This window comes from Mus musculus, chromosome 3 (assembly GCF_000001635.26).
Source record: "Mus musculus strain C57BL/6J chromosome 3, GRCm38.p6 C57BL/6J".
NCBI classification, from domain to species: domain Eukaryota; kingdom Metazoa; phylum Chordata; class Mammalia; order Rodentia; family Muridae; genus Mus; species Mus musculus.
Window position 1 is genome coordinate 82,226,090 of NC_000069.6, and position 16,365 is coordinate 82,242,454.

General features: G+C 39.2%; 1 long non-coding RNA gene across 3 annotated transcripts in view; it reads right to left on the reverse strand.

Annotated features, from left to right (window-relative positions):
- Positions 1–10,738, reverse strand: part of Gm29921 — a 90,430-nt gene extending 79,692 nt beyond the window's left edge. For 2 of the 3 annotated variants that reach the window (XR_867373.2, XR_375744.3), the window contains exon 1: positions 10,569–10,738. This is a non-coding gene — a long non-coding RNA (predicted gene, 29921). The remainder of the gene's footprint in view (positions 1–10,568) is intronic. The other variant, XR_867374.2, reaches the window with a different exon arrangement.
- Between the last annotated feature and the right edge of the window lie 5,627 nt (positions 10,739–16,365).

The following is a 16,365-nucleotide window of genomic DNA, read 5'->3' on the forward strand; positions in this document are numbered from 1 at the left end:
GGATTAGCATCAACACTTGAACAAATTCCTAAGACTGGAGATGATTTAATACCTTAGTCCAGTAGTGAGCAACATGTGTGTCATGACCATTTGGGGGATCGAGTAACCATTTTACAGGGGCACCAAAGACCACTGGAAAACACAGATATTTACATTACAATTCATACCAGTAGCAAAATCCCAGTTATGAAGTAGTAATAAAATAATTTTGTGATTGGTAGCCACTACAATATGAGGAATTGTATTAAAAGGTTGCAGCATCATGAAGGTTGTGAACCACTGCCTTAGTTCTTACAAAATTCATAATTTTGATAAGGATTTACATCAAATCCATTTTTAGTGTCTGTGCATATTTTATGCAGCATGCAATGGTACTTCATGATAATAAGTGCTATATAGAAATTATATATTTTCTATTAATATGCAAAAACCGTTCAGTTTCCCATTACTGCTGTAACTATCAGTCACTATACCAGGTATGCTGAAAAGAGACAAAACTGTTTTAACCTTTTAACTCTTTCACATTAATCCTTTGATTTTGCTGTCTTTATTGACATTAACGAAGCCATTTCTCCAATCATGTATCTGCCATCTCTACTCTAATAAAAAATGATAAGTTGAAATGTACCTATAGAATAAAAGGTGCCGTTCATCTCTGCACATTAAATTTAAAATTAATGTTTCTACTTTCTCTTTATAGATTTTCCAAATTCTTCACTTTACCTGGTTATTGTCTGATGAATCAAACTGATTTCAGATCTGTACCCCTACCCCCTCTTTAAAGATTTTAGGATATATTGTAGCTGCCACACTCTCCATATAATTAAGTTATGAAATTCAGCATATTCCTCATTGATAACGTGGTTTTGGCTTTTACTATTAAATGTGCTAGAGCACCTATGTATGTAAAATTGTAGAACCTGAGTTGTGACGATTTTGTCATCGCTGCACAGAGAGACATTTTTCATCTCCCCTGCTGTGACCTTAAAGGCACCATCCATGACCAACTCTAAAATTAGCAGTATGCTTCTCCATGTAATTATGCTTCTCCGTGCAATGCTTTTTCAAATCAAGTTCAAAATGCATAAATTCCCTTCACACAAATGTGGTACCTATTTGTCTTGATAAAAATGTAGTCATCTTCCAGGTCCATCCATTTGCCTGAGACTTTCATATATTCGTTGTTCTTAATAGCTGTGTAGTACTCCATTGGGTAAATGTACCACATTTTCTGTGTCCATTCCTCTGTTGAGGGACATATGGGTTCTTTCCAGCTTCTGGCTATTATAAATAAGGCTGCTATGAGCATAGTAGAACATGTCTTTATTACATGTTGGAGCATCTCCTGGGTATATATGCCCAGGAGTGTTATTGCTGGATCTTTCCATAGAACTATGTCCAGTTTTCTGAGGAACCACCAAACTGATTTCCAGAGTGGTTGTACCAGCTTGCAATCCCATCAGCAATGGAGGAGTGTTCCTCTTTCTCTACATCCTCGCCAGCATCTGCTGTCACCTGAATTTTTGATCTTAGCCATTCTGAATGGTATGAGGTAGAATCTCAGGATTGCTTTTATTTGCATTTCCCCAATGATTAAGAATGTTGAACATTTTTTTTAGGTGCATCTCAGCCATTCGGTATTCCTCAGTTGAGAATTCTTTGTTTAACTCTGTACCCCATTTTTTTATTAGGTATTTTCCTCATTTACATTTTCAATGCTATCCCAAAGGTCCCCCCATACCCCATTTTTAATAGGGTTATTTGGTTCTCTGGAGTCCAGCTTCTTGAGTTCTTTGTATATATTGCATATTAGCCCTCTCTCAGATTTAGGATTGGTAAAGATCTTTTTGCAATCTGTTAGTTGCCTTTTTGTCTTATTGACAGTGTCCTTTCCCTTACAGAAGCTTTGTAATTTTATGAGGTCCCATTTCTCAACTCTTGATCTTACAGCACAAGCCATTGCTGTTCTGTTCAGTAATTTTTCCCCTGTGCCCATGTGTTTGAGGCTCTTCCCCTGTTTTTCCTCTATAAGTTTCAGTGTTTCTCGTTTTATGTGGAGGTCCTTGATCCACTTGGACTTGAGCTTTGTACAAGGAGATAAGAATGTATTGATTTGCATTTTTCTATATTCTGACCTCCAGTTGAAACAATACCATTTATTGAAAATGCTGTCTTTTTTCCACTGGAATCTTTTAGCTCCTTTGTGAAAGATCAAGTGACCATAGGTGTGTGGGTTCATTTCTGGGTCTTCAATTCTATCCCATTGCTCTACCTGCCTGTCTGATAAAAACAGATACTATAATTGATCTTAGACAAAAGGCTGAAAATTGATCTACCTGTCTGTCACTATACCAGTACCATGCAGTTTTTATCATAATTGCTCTGTAGTACAGCTTGAGGTCAGGGGTGGTGATTCTCCCAGAAGTTCTTTTATTTTTGAGAATAGTTTTTGCTATCCTACATTTTTTGTTATTCCAGATAAATTTGCAAATTGCCCTTTCTAATTCTGTGAAGAATTGAGTGGGGATTGCATTGAATCTGTAGACTGCTTTTGCCAAGATAGCCATTTTTACTATATTAATCCTGCCAATCCACAAGCATGGGGGATCTTTCCATCTTCTGAGATCTTCTTCTAATTCTTTCTTCAGAGACTTGAAGTTCTTATCATACAGATCTTTCACTTGCTTAGTTAGAGTCACACCAAGGTATTTTGTATTATTTGTGACTATTGTGAAGGGTGTTATTTCCCTAATGTCTTTCTCAGTTTGTTTATGCTTTGTGTAGACAAAGGCCACTAATTTGTTTGAGTTAATTTTAAATCCAGCTACTTTACTTAAATTGTTTGTCAGGTTTAGTAGTTCTCTGGCAGAATTTTTGGGGTCATTTATATATACTACATTATCATCAGCAAATAGTGATATTTTGACTTTTCCCTTTCCATTTTATATCCCTCTTATTCCTTCTGTTGTTTAATTGCTTTGGCTGGGACTTCAAGTACTATATTGAATAGGTAGGGAGAGAGTGGACAGCTGAGTGAGGTAACCCAATCACGGAAGAACACACATGGTATGTACTCACTGATAAGTGGATATTAGCTCAGAAGCTCATAATGCCCAAGATACAATTCACAAAACACAAGAAACTCAAGAAGAATGAAGACCAAAGTGTGGATACTCCATTGCTTCTTAGAATGGGGAACAAAATACCCACGGAAGGAGTCACAGAGAAAAAGTGTAGAGCAGAGACTGAAGGAATGACCATCCAGAGACTGCCCCACCTGAGGATCCATCCCATATACAACCACCAAACCCAGATACTATTATGGAGGCCAATAAGAGCTTGCTGATAGGAACCTGATATAGCTGTCTCCTGAGAGGCTCTGCCAGTGGCTGGCAAATACAAAATTGGATGCTCATAGCCATCCAGTGGAATAAACACAGGGTCCCCAATGGAGGAGCTAGAGAAAGTACCCAAGGAGCTGAAGGAGTTTGTAGCCCCATAGGAGGAACAACAATATGAACTAACCAGTACCCCCATAGTTCCCTGGGACTAAACCACCAACCAAAGAAAACACATGTTGGGACTCATGGCTCTAGCTGCATATGTAGCAGAGGATGGCCTAGTTGGTTATCAATAGAAGGAAAGGCCCATGGTCCTGTGAAGGTTCTATGCCCCAGTATAGGGGAATGCCAGGACCAGGAAGCAGGAGTGGGTGGGTTGGTGAGCATGGGGAGGTGGGAGGAGATAGGGGGTTTTCTGAGGGGAAACGAGGAAAGAGGATAACATTTGAAATGTAAATAAAGAAAATATCTAATTTTTAAAAATGTAATCATCTATTCACTTTTCCTTCAAGAATCTTCATCTGTCTTTTGGGGGCTGTCTTTTCTTTTGAGACACTGTAGAAGCCATGAGGGCATTAAAGATAATAATAAAAGAATGTATTTACTTTTATTGCTAAAATTATTTGAAAGGCAAATGAAAAGATGTAATTGGGACTTCTGACATCTTGTCTAGCAATGCACTAGGGAGTGGCGTGTAAACACGTCCCCGCCACAACCCAAGTTTCTCTGGGAAACATGACTGGGCTTCCCTTGTCTCTTCTCTCAGACTCTTCTCCAGACTACTTTGTCTCTTGTTGTGACATTCATTTCTACCTGTATAAGAATGCCTTGTCTCAGCCCAGAGCTCTCCTAACTCTCTGCTTTGGGCACTATCCCCAGAACATAGCACATTCTCCCTGTACTAAGTGAAATTTGAATTTTTTTCCAAGTTCTCCTTCCCACCCACAAATCTCCTCTTCAGTAAACAGCACTACACTCCCTTTATATCCAGAAGTACTGGCATTGTATTTAGCCTCTGTTTAGCCACACTGTCTTTGTGTATCCATCCTAACTCCTGTCAATATTGTGAAGTTTCCATAACTTGTCCATTTCTTTATGGGCTCCCAGCTCTATTGAAAGTTCTACCTATCCTGTGGTCTTCTCCTGCAATCCTCCCTTTTCATCTTCAGAAGTTGAAAATCTGATCATCATCATTCCATAAAATTCTTCAGAGATTTCTGCAGGTTGATACAAGGGTCAAACAATGCAGGCTGAAGTATAAATTGTGATGAATGGACTCTGTGCTGACCCTCTTGAATCAGTTCCATTCCTGGTCCCCATAGTTTTATATAATGTACCCTTTTTGTCTGCTGGGTCTACATCTGGCTTGTAAACTATAGCACAGAGTCAAGGTAAATCAAATATCTTGCTGGCAGATGCTTCAAAGACTTTCCTTGGTCATTTGGAGTCAAGTAGCAAAGGATAGAATACAGATTTCTGGAAACTGGAGGTCTTGAAGTTGCTGCTCTAAGCAGCTTTGTGTCTCTGACCTACAACTGCAAGGAATTCTATCAACAGCACAAGTGAATTTTTAAGTAAATTCTTTTCCTATTGAGCCAACAAATGAGATGCACAGAATGAAACACAGAATCTGTTTCAAAGAGAAGAGTGAGCTGAGGAGGACAGAAGAAGTAAATATTCAGCTAAGCCTGACCAATTGCTTTGTTGCCTACAGAAACATTAAGGTAATCAATGTGTTGCTTTAAGGTACTTTGCTTATAGTTATTAGTTGTAGAAGCAACACACAATTGATAAGTGAGTTACTGGTTTTGAAAACTGTGTGACGTGTTTTCTTCTATTATTTCTGACCTTGAAGTCTAATGTCCTGCAGCAATTAGGAATCACATAAACATTTCCTCATCCCCAGCCAGCCCTTCACTCCTAATATATCATTCCTGCATCACTCTCTACCCTCTATGATATGGTATATTTTAGGTTGCAGTTTAAGGACTAATTCTTCAGTAATGACTTCCTAGATACTAAATCATGTTGAGTCTTATGCGAGATTTTCGATAGCTTTCTGAACTTATAGTCATTGTATGATAATTTTGGAACAATTTGATTTTTAACCTGTAAATCTTATGAAAGCTGGTGAAGGGTTGATTTTCTTTTGAGTTATACAGAATAATAGTAGAACATTTTCTTCATAGGTAGTGTTGTTTTAATGAAATAAATAAAAGTGAGGCAAGAAAGACTAACAAGACCATTATAAGCAGAAAGACACTGCTACTTTTCTTGTGCTTGAATTGTATGTTTTCTGAGCTTATAGCAGAAGGTTACTATACAGATAGTGTATTAGCCAGGGTTCTCTAGAGTCACAGAAGTTATGGATAGTCTCTATATAGTAAAGGAATTTATTGATGACTTAAAGTCTGCAGCCCAATTCCCAACAATGGTTCAGTAGTAGCTATGAATGGAAGTCCAAGGATCTAGCAGTTACTCAGTCTCACACAGCAAGCAGGTGAAGGAGCAAGAGCAAGACTCCCTTCTTCCAATGTCCTTATATTGTCTCCAGCAGAAGGTGTAGCCCAGATTAAAGGTGTGTTCCACCACACCTTTAATCCCAGATGACCTTGAACTCGGAGATTTAATCTTCTGGAATCCATAGCCACTATGCCTCAAGATCTCCATACCAAGATCCAGATCAGAAACTTCTATCTCCCAGCTTCCAGATAAGGGTCACTGGTGAGCCTTCCAATTCTGGATTGCAGTTCATTCCAAATATAGTCAAGTTGACAACCAGGAATAGCCATTACAGATAGTTATAGTGATCAGAAGTGGTGATGTTTGTTTGCTTGCTTGCTTATTTGTTTATAGACATGGTGTCATGTTCTACAGACTGGCCACTGTATAGACAATGATTACCTTGAACTCTTACTTATTCTTTTATGACCTTTGAGAGGACAGAACCGTAGGAGTGTTCTACCTCCCCCAATTTATACATGCAAAACAAGACCCTGCTAACTGACCTCCATGCCTAGCCCTCCACTTAAGCTTTTTTTTTTTTCAGTATACCTAAAACCAGACATTTAAACTAGCAAGAACAGAGAAGATGAGCTTCTATCAAATTAACAGTAGTCTGGGTACAAGGTGGTTTCTTACATGTGAATGATAGACAAAACTAAGCAAACAAAATTAAGACTAGATATTCACCAACAGATGAAGGCATAAACAAAATATGGTACATGTGCACAATATAGTTTTATTCAGCCTGAAATGAAAATGAAATCCTGAAGTGGAAATTTCTGGTTTCTTTGGAGACTCAGTTGTGTCATGTGATATTTCCTGGAAACTGTCTTATGAGAGGATATTTGACTGAGAACAGACTTGTGGTATTTTTCTGGAAGTGGCTGGGAAAAGGGCATGTGATATTTTACTAGAGCAGACACTTGAGAGAAGATGCAGTGTTTGTGTAAATATAACCCAACAGTAGAAGATGCTCTGTGGTATCGGTATGCTTTACCATTCTTTGCTGGTCACCATTGGGCTTTGCTGACACTGCTTTACACAAATGACACTGTATGGTATTGGTTACCCTTGCCATTTTTGATGGTCATCATTTGTCATGACTTCATAGAGAGAAATGTATGAAAGAACTTCCAGTGGCTTCTTGCTGCTTCTAAAGACTAGAGCTGATTGGCAGAGCCTAGTTGTTTCTTCTGGATCTGACTGCCATTGCTGATTCATGAATGGTGCTTGCTAGTGGATTAAGCTACCTCTTCTGATTCATGTGAACTTAACTGCTGATATTCAGACAGTGCAGACTGGATTTGCTCCAAAGAACTATTTCTAAGCAGGCCCACATCCTCTTTTGCCCTATTAGCCTTTTTATTTCCACTACTTCTGGTGGGTGGTGGGCTAGAATGGAGGTTAAAGTATTAAAGTGTCCTATCAAAAGTAGGTTTTGAAAAAGCTAATTCTACAAAAGAAGGATGGAGCTGGAAGACATTATTATGTTAAAGGAAATGAGCAAGACACAGATATCCTCTTAGAGATGAACCCTACAAGATGGTTTATGTGGCTTTGGACAGAGACTGCTAGAGATGAAGAAATCTACAAGGAAAACAGAGTTTGATCAGTGAATTGATACCACTCTGAACTACAGTCATGAGTACAATTCATACTCATTAATAAAAGTGTAATGCAAATTTTTATAATTTTGAAACAAAAACAATAAGGCTACAACTACGATGACACAATACAACTATACCTGGCCCTAGGCTGAGTCCTTGGGAAGAAGAAAACACAGAGCATCCTTCATTGCTTGCCTCTAGGGCTCTGTTCAGGGGGTAAGGAAAGAAGTCATGCGAGCACAATAAATAATTGGATCATGGCTTTCTGCTCAGTGGGAATACAGTAAGGCTATTAGAGAGTGATACGATGCATGGCAACCTTACTAATTTGCAATCACTGTTGTTAGTGTGGAAAGCAAAAGACCTAGAAGCCCCAAGCCACACTGAAAAGTTTGTATAGAAGGAAACATTTCTGAGAGTGAGAATATTTGACACATGTTGTCAGTAGTGTTCTAGAACCAATGAGGCAGATAGATTAAATTTTTAAACATTTCTATGAGAATAAATTACAAAAGAAAATAAACTAGTAAAATCAAAATTAAACCTTTGCCTTACTGGGCCATTAAGTGTTGGTCAGTTTGGACTGAAGAGTTAGCTGTGATTAAACTGACCAGCAACTTTGAAGTGAAATCTTCCGGGGATTGTTTCCTGCAGACTAACACACAGAGGCTGTGATCCAGAGGAAACCAAGTTCACATCTCAAGCTGGCAGACAAACTTAGAAATGTGGAACAGTCTCCCACATGGTAATGATTTTGAAGTTTGGCACCATGTTGCACAGTCAGAGTTTCTATAAAGAGTCCAGGAAAGGCTACTGGTGAAGGTGCAGCCCAAGTTCAGTGGATACTCAATCATATTGGAGGTGGCAGGTCAGAGGCATGGACACCAAACACAGCTTCAGGTATGGAATTCATCCAGCCTGAGCCTACTAGATGAGCTTTGTGTGTTGCAGATGGCTAAGTGAGAGAAATGTGATTGCCCAACCATTTTGGAGCCTAGAAGATGAGGGGTTCCAGATGTCAGAAGTGAGCTGCAGCATCTGGTTTATAATGCTGGATGTTGGGTTTTGCTTTTGCCTTTGGGATGTTGTTACTATGCCCTGGTTCTTCTCTCTTAAAATAAAGTGTATGACTTATTTTGGGTTTTACAGGCACACAATTAAGAGACTGGGTATTCTAAAGATACATTAATCTTTTAAATTACAGCATTTTTGAAGATGTTAGAACTTTTAAAGTTCTCTTTTACATTGTGACATTAACATGCAACCTTCCAGATAATTATAAGGAAAGATTCAATAGTAATGCATTTTCGTATTAAGTTGATGAATAGTGAGTTGGTTCTTGTCAGTTTGAAAAACTAGAGTCACCTTAGGAGAGGGAACCTCAACTGAGGGATTGCTTCTACCAGATTAGCAGGTGAATGCTCCTCTGGTTCATTTCCTTGATTAATAATTGATGTGGGAAGGTAGTCTCACAGTGGGCAGAGCCACTCATAGGCAGGCATACTTGGGTTGTATAAAAGAGCAAGTTGATCAAACCCTGAGTAACAAGCCAATCAGCATCCTTCTTCCATGGTCCCTGCTTGTGTTTCTGCATCTGGATTGCTGCCTTGAAGTCCAGTTGGGCTTCCTTTGATGATGGACTAAATGTAAGCTTTTGGCCATGTTCCTTATCACAGGAACATGAAAGCACAGGAGTACACTGATCTTCCAACATCCTAGGGCTTTTCTAGACATATATTCTAAATTTTTTCCTTATACCTCTTCCAAACCAATTCCAAAGTTCATTAAGAAGCATATTGCCAGGCTTAATCACAGGTTGGCCTCGATGGGTATCCATTTCCCTTATTACTTTCCTTGATTCTTTAATGAAATAACTGAGAAGAAGCAACACAAGGTGGAGAATTTCTTCTGGCTTATAGTTCAAGGGTACATGTCCATCATGATGAAACCATATGGCAGCAGGGTCTTAAGGCAATTGGTCATTGCTTCCATAGTTGGGAAGTGGGAAGCAAATAGGATTGGGATCTGCGTATAAAATTTCAAGGCTTGCTTACTGGGACTCACTTCTGGGAAGACTCCACACCCTCAAAGTTCTATAATCTCCCAAGCATTACCACCATCTCGGGACCACGTACTTAACACATGCAGTCATGGAGGTCATTTTATACTCAATTCCAGCACCACCTTGTTGATATAGATTACTCACATACTGTTCATGACATGCATTAGACTGGATCATAAGCCTCATTATAACAGTAGTCAGGCTTACTATCTTTGCTATCAATTTCCTATCTCAGATCAGAATACAAAGGACATTCAAGGAACACTCTAACAATTATTGTCATTTTTTACATTTTAGGTATGTTTTGTTTGCATGTATGCATATGTATCATATGCATGCCAGATGCCCAAGGATCTCAGAAGCATGTTAGATCTCCTAGAACTGGGGTGATATGGATGATTGTGAGCCACCATGTGGGTGCTGGAAACTGTACCCAGGACATCTATAAGAACAATTGGTGCTATTAATGGCTGAGTCCCCTCTCCAACCCTCTAACAATTATTTAAATAAAGAAATGAATCAAGGATGGTAAGATGGATGCCCAGGAGGGTGAAAACACTTGTTTGGATAGTCTAACCATCTTAATTGCATCCCCAGAACCCATGTGGAAAGCCAGAGGCAGTGGCATGAATGTGTAATCCTGTCACTCTTAGAACAAGATGGGTGATAAAGACAAGGGAAATGGTTGACCATCAAGCATAGAATATGCAAAATAGCAGCTGAAACAATAAAAGACCCTGTCTTAACCCTGTAAAAGCTGAAAACATATATACCTACCTACATACATATACTATCTATCTGTCTATCTCCCACCACTCCCCACTTTCTAAAAGAATAAGTCAGTCTGGCTAACAACAATTACCTTTCTTTGTCAAGGGTTTTCTGGAACATTCTACTGAGTTATCAGCAGAGACTGGAGCACAGAACTTACAGTGAACTCCTGTCCACTACCAGATGCTTCAAAAGACATCTAAAAGGTAGCCTCAGGGCAGCAGACTTAGAGAAGACATTTCTATTTAGTACACAAGCATGCTATTCAAATGTAATACTCACTTTTAAGGCAAATGCAGATAGGTTAATGCTCTTTTCCAAGGTCAGTACTTGGATTCGGATTATCTGACATTGAAGTTCAGACTGTGACTGTGGCAAACAAGCACTACATGATGTAATGAAATTGACTTTCTTATCTGTCGACTTCACTTTCAATTGACATTGTATTCTGCACCTCTATAAAAAAAAAAGTATGGGATGAGAGTGGTTGCTAAGCAACCAAGGCACCAGGATGTCCTGGTTGCAGCAGAATCAGTTAGAATCTGGCAAAGCTCCCAGGATTGAGGACCATGGATAATTATTTATCTGGCCTCTAATATCCTATCAGACTGCTTTGAAATCTCTTCTCTCATACTAAAATCATAAACATCATTTCAAATTTAGCATCATCTAAAATTAAATTACATTCTTAAAGATAACCTAGAAGTCTATTAGCTATTGGTTTAATCTGTTGGTGAAATCAGAGTATCATCCCTGGGAAAGTTTCTGGATGGACCATCATTTTGTAAAATGATTTCTTTTTTTTTTTTTTTCTGATTTCAAAACGGGCATGCCTCATGTGCGTGCATAAGGTCATGTATCTAAAGCATTAAATGCTCAAAAGTATAATTCAAATTTGCTCAAGTAGGAGGCTCAAGATTATAGGTAGTAATCAGTCTCTTATTTCCAAGAAAGACAACAGATCAGCAGCGTCCTTTCAGCATATACAGAATAGACTTTAAAACGCCAAAACCAAACAAAATAATACAAAGTAACAACAACAGCGTACTCTACAGAAAACAAGGTTCTATACAGAAAATGACAGAAATGGAGTAGTCAGAAGGTACGTGGGTGACAGCAGCTACAACCTTTCCCATGAAGCCATCTTTCTGGAGCAGGCCAACTGCCACAGAGACCTTGAGTGCTAACCACATTCAGAGACCAGTCACGGCGGGCCACCCACCATCTTAGTGAGTACATGGAGTTTTTTTTTTTTTTTTTTTTTTGGAAAACAGCTTAGCCGGGGACCTTTTTATTGTGGAGCTGTGCGGAAGAGGCACAGAACCCACCACAAGTGAAGACCTCTAGAGGAGACTGTGTAGCAGTCTGGGGAGCAAAGCAAGGCAGGTTTCTGAGACTCTTAGCACCTGTTTCCTAAAGGGTTTGGATACTTTTCTGAAGTGAAACACTTCACTTTTGTGTTTACAGCAAGTTGATGAGGACAAATGTAGCTAGCTGCCCACGCCTTGTTGCTGAAAACCTCAGGGGGAAGGGGTCAGATGAAGAGTTAAAAATAACAGTATCTAAAGGCTCTAAAGTATTAATGAGCTTTCATCAACTTAGTGAGGTCCCATTAATTTGAGCTAACTGACTGCAACGAACATAGCGTTTTCTCGGCATCAGGCACTGAGGAAAATACAATTGCACTATCTAACTGCCAGGCTGAAGCCCTTGCTCATGTTGCTGAGACTGGATCTAAGGTGGGCCCAGCTAGAAACAGGCAGCGTGGAAGGTGGAGGCAGCTTCCCCTCCCCTCTCTTTGAGCTGTTACAGTGGTTTCCCACCTTGTTCTGCCTTTGGAGAGGCTAAGAAGAAGGTTTCTGGTCAATTCTCTGAACTAAATAATAATAGTCACTTTTAAAATAGGAAATGGAAGCATGCTACGTTCTACACGTTCCAATCATGTTTCCCTTTCTTCTTCCGTCATTGTATGAAAAAGGAAAAATAATGATGTGTAGTTTTTGCTTTAGTGTGTCAATCATATTTCTTCTAAAACGCCAGCAAACTAGGGGGTTAGCAGCGTTTGTTTGTTTGTTTGTTTGTTTGTTTGTTTTCCTCCCGTGACAGGAAGAAGCTTAGGTTTCTAACTAAAATATTTTTCTGAGTACAACTTCAGTCCTTGAGTAAGGCTTCAGATTTTTTTTTTTTTTGCAAATTTTGCAATTCTAAGCAATTCTATAGAGTTAAATATTTTAATCGTAAATTAGAATCAACACCTTGCATGTACAATTCTGAGTATCTCATAGACATATATTTAGTCATCAGACCAAAATTAGCCAGAGACCCATAGTGAAGGAAACAGGTATGATAAAATACAAATAACTTGTATAGTGTAATCCAGCAAGCAAAAAAGATAGAGAGTCAGCCAGTCTGATTCTGGAGCCCTGAACTTAGCAATAATTTGGCATTGCCTTCTATTTAAGTTTTGGTGCCTGGTAGATGACAAAAACTATGAAGAAAGGTATACCCATAATAGTTATATCATGTGATTTATTTTCAGGCTATTTGGTCACAAAGTGAAATATGTTTGATCTTATTTAAAACAAAGCAGACAAAAAAACTTGGAGTGAACTAGACTGAGAAGAGAAAGGAGCTAGCAGTGGATGGAGAAAGAAACTCACAAGAGGTAAATGTGTGCTCATTTCAAGCTTCCATCGAGTGGTACAAGATCCTGAAATCAGTCTTCGTAGTTTCATTTATATCGAGGTAGAGATTATAATATCCTTTTGAGTGTTAAATGAGGTTTTGTACCTAAAGTGTTTAGCGCAGCACCTGCCACATAATGATTAGTTCCTAATGGTAGCTATTATCATGTTCAAAGTTTAAAATTGCTAAAAATAATAATAGCCACACTTTGTATTTTAGCATAGCATGAAAGTAAATTAGCTTAGCGACAGAGATCATGATTGACATATTAAAGCAAAAACTACACATCATTATTTTTCCTTTTTCATACAATGACGGAAGAAGAAAGGGAAACATCAAAAAACAATTACCTAAGCTCTCTAAGCTGTAGCTAACTTAAATATTATGTGAAATGGAATATTACCTGTAGCCACTAGGGTATGACAATGAAATGGGAATGAGACTGGAAAGTATTCTAAAGTATTTAGCATTCTAAAACTGTAAAATAATATATAGCTATGAAGCGTTGTTACAGGAAAGCTTGTGAGAATGAAAGTTCCAAAGACCGTTCGGGATTGCATTTTGAGGCCGTCAGTTTTCAACATGCATACCAATGAATTTAAATTTCAGTTTGGTTTGCATTTCTCTCAAAAGGATATCTGTTTATTTGAAATGACATGGCTATAAGAGAAAAGTATATCCCTGCATTTTCAATAACACTGCTTGGTACACCAGAGACCTCACTGTCTGGCTGAGCATCTCATGTTGAAAATGATGACCTTGGGACTGGAGAAATGGCTCAGAATTTAAGATCACTAGCTACTTTTGTTGAGGACCTGAGTTCATGTTGCAGAAGACATATACATACACATACACATATACATACTACATACATCATATACATCATATGCATCATATGCATATATATATACAGTGGCTAACACTCATCTGTTTTTTCAGCTCTGGCAGATTCTGCACTCTCCTGTGAGGACACTGGCCACGCCTGTGGTACATATACATACATCCAGAAAAAAGCCCTTATACGCATAAAATCAAATTTATAAACCTTAGAGATGACATTTTACACAACGTTAAGAAGTGCTGACTTTTAGTTATAACTATGGCAGACTCGCTGTGGTTTTACCAATTGATTTATTCTTTCCATTCTTCCCGAGACTTTTACATAATGAGGATCATAAAATTTACCACTACTTTAGTGTGTATTTCTCCCATACAGTGAATTTTTTTGCATAAAGAGAAGCCATACTTTCGAAATGTTGATGGTGTTTAATGGTATTTGTTTGTTTTCCACATTATTAAGAAATATGAACTGACCTAACAGATGAAAAAAATTCTTCAACTCAGCCCTTTTAACTAACCCTCAGCCATTCTGGTTCTACCATCTATAATTTCAGCTTAATACTAGTTTTCTAAACCAGCTCATTTCCCTGTAACTATAAAGTATGGCAACTACTGGACTAAGGGGATAGGGACCTGCGGGGCAGTGGGTATGGGGGAAAGAGGAAGTGGAAGAGAACCTGTGTTTCACCAGACTTCCAGTGCTCTGGGCAGACAGACTCGGAAGGACTGCTGCACACTTTCCAAGCGGCCCCAGGTGGATGTCTGGCTGTGTGAAGCCAAGGACCCCAGCTCGGCGGGTGGTGGACAACTGGCAGTCCTAGGTACCAGGTTCTCAGCCTCAGGCATCCCAGACACCGCTGGATACCTTGGAAGAGCTGAGAACAGAATGGGGGCCCTGGGAGCTGGCTCAGTCAGCTACAGAGCTGAAGGGAGGAGAGGGGAGAGAGGGGGGCGCTGGGTGTTTCCTATACAAGCAAGAGTCCTTGGTCCAGTCTCCATCGTTCAAGCACTGTGGGCCTAGATGAACAGATACAGTCTCTATGGTTTTAGAGCTTTATTGTAGAAAGGCAAGGGGAAAGAGAGAAGGTAGAAAGAGAGAGGCTGGCCATGGCCACGTAGGGGGGTGGGGGTGGGGGAGAGAAGAAGGGCTAGAGATGAGAGTAAGAAAGGTGAGAGCTTAGAGTGCAAGGAAGGGCCAAGCAGTCCTTTTTGTAGTGGGCTGGGCTATCAGGTAACTGTGAGGAGGAGCATACCTGGCTATAGTCAGGTAATTGGGCGGTGGGGGTAGTGGAGTCTAGCCAGAATACCATAAGCTTGGGATATTGTCTGTGTGACTGATAGTCACACACCTCTCCTGTGGGGGCTGTGGGGCAGCAACTTCAACAGGAGCCAGGGGTCCAGGAGACATGATCAAACACCTTCCATCCCATGTCGGTGGAAGTCACTACCCATTGGATCCCCCGGGGTTCAAGACCTACGCTCAACTGGAGACCAGGCTGTTTGTGTGCAGTCCACTGCCCCACAGGGAGCATGATTGATAATCTAGACATTTACCTTGTATGAATCTTCAATGAGGCAAGTTGGTATATGTGGGAAGATAGAATGAACCTTAGAAGATTAATAATAGTATTTATGGGATTAGGGCAGCATTGTAGTGGGAAGCACAATAGGTTCTGGGATTAAGAGAGATGGTACAAACATTATTGCAGCTAACATCAATCTCATTTAACTATAGCTTAGAAAAAAATTGTTACAAGTCATGGGCAACCTCAGCAATTATTTTCTGAAAGATTTCTTATTTGACTGCCTGATTTCAAGCTACTAGTGTCATGGTACCAAAGAGAATTGGGGTTATAACTGCAATTGGCACAGTAGCATCTATTATTCAGTGCAACCCTGCTCTGGTTCAACTGTGGTTGATGGGTGTGACATTTAGGAAAATGGCTGCTTTTCTCAGAGCATTATGGTCAACACAAATTGGACTTGTACCTTTTTCTTCTTCTTTTTTTTTTTTTAGGGTGTTGGCTGGGAGGGGTTATGAGGGTTGGGATGAATGGACCTGGGAGGACTGGTAATAAATGTGATCAGGGTACATGATGTGAAATTCCCAATCAATAAAAATATTATGCTGGAAAGACACCATCCACTAATAATGTTTACCATACATGCAGAGATAGTTGGAATTAATATATGAATATATTAAGCTTCAGTATCTATAAAACCGTGGCTTGAAGATTTACTCACCACAGTTTGACCCCTAAATTAGGAAAATTGCAGTTATTGAATATCTCCCTTCCTTGTAGCAATTTCTATCTGTCATTTTCTGGCAATCACCAGCTTTGTTTTCATAATCATTTTCTTACCCAGCAATTTCTTTTTGCACTTGATTTTTGAGGAAATAGTTGCTATCTTATTTTATTTTTTTCCTTACTTTGTAGGAAATAGCATACTGTTTTCCTAACTATTTAAGTGTGATGTATATAAAGGAGAATTAATACACAGACAGAGGCATTCTTCTAAACATAAATTTTTAGATCTATGCAGTGATTTTTTT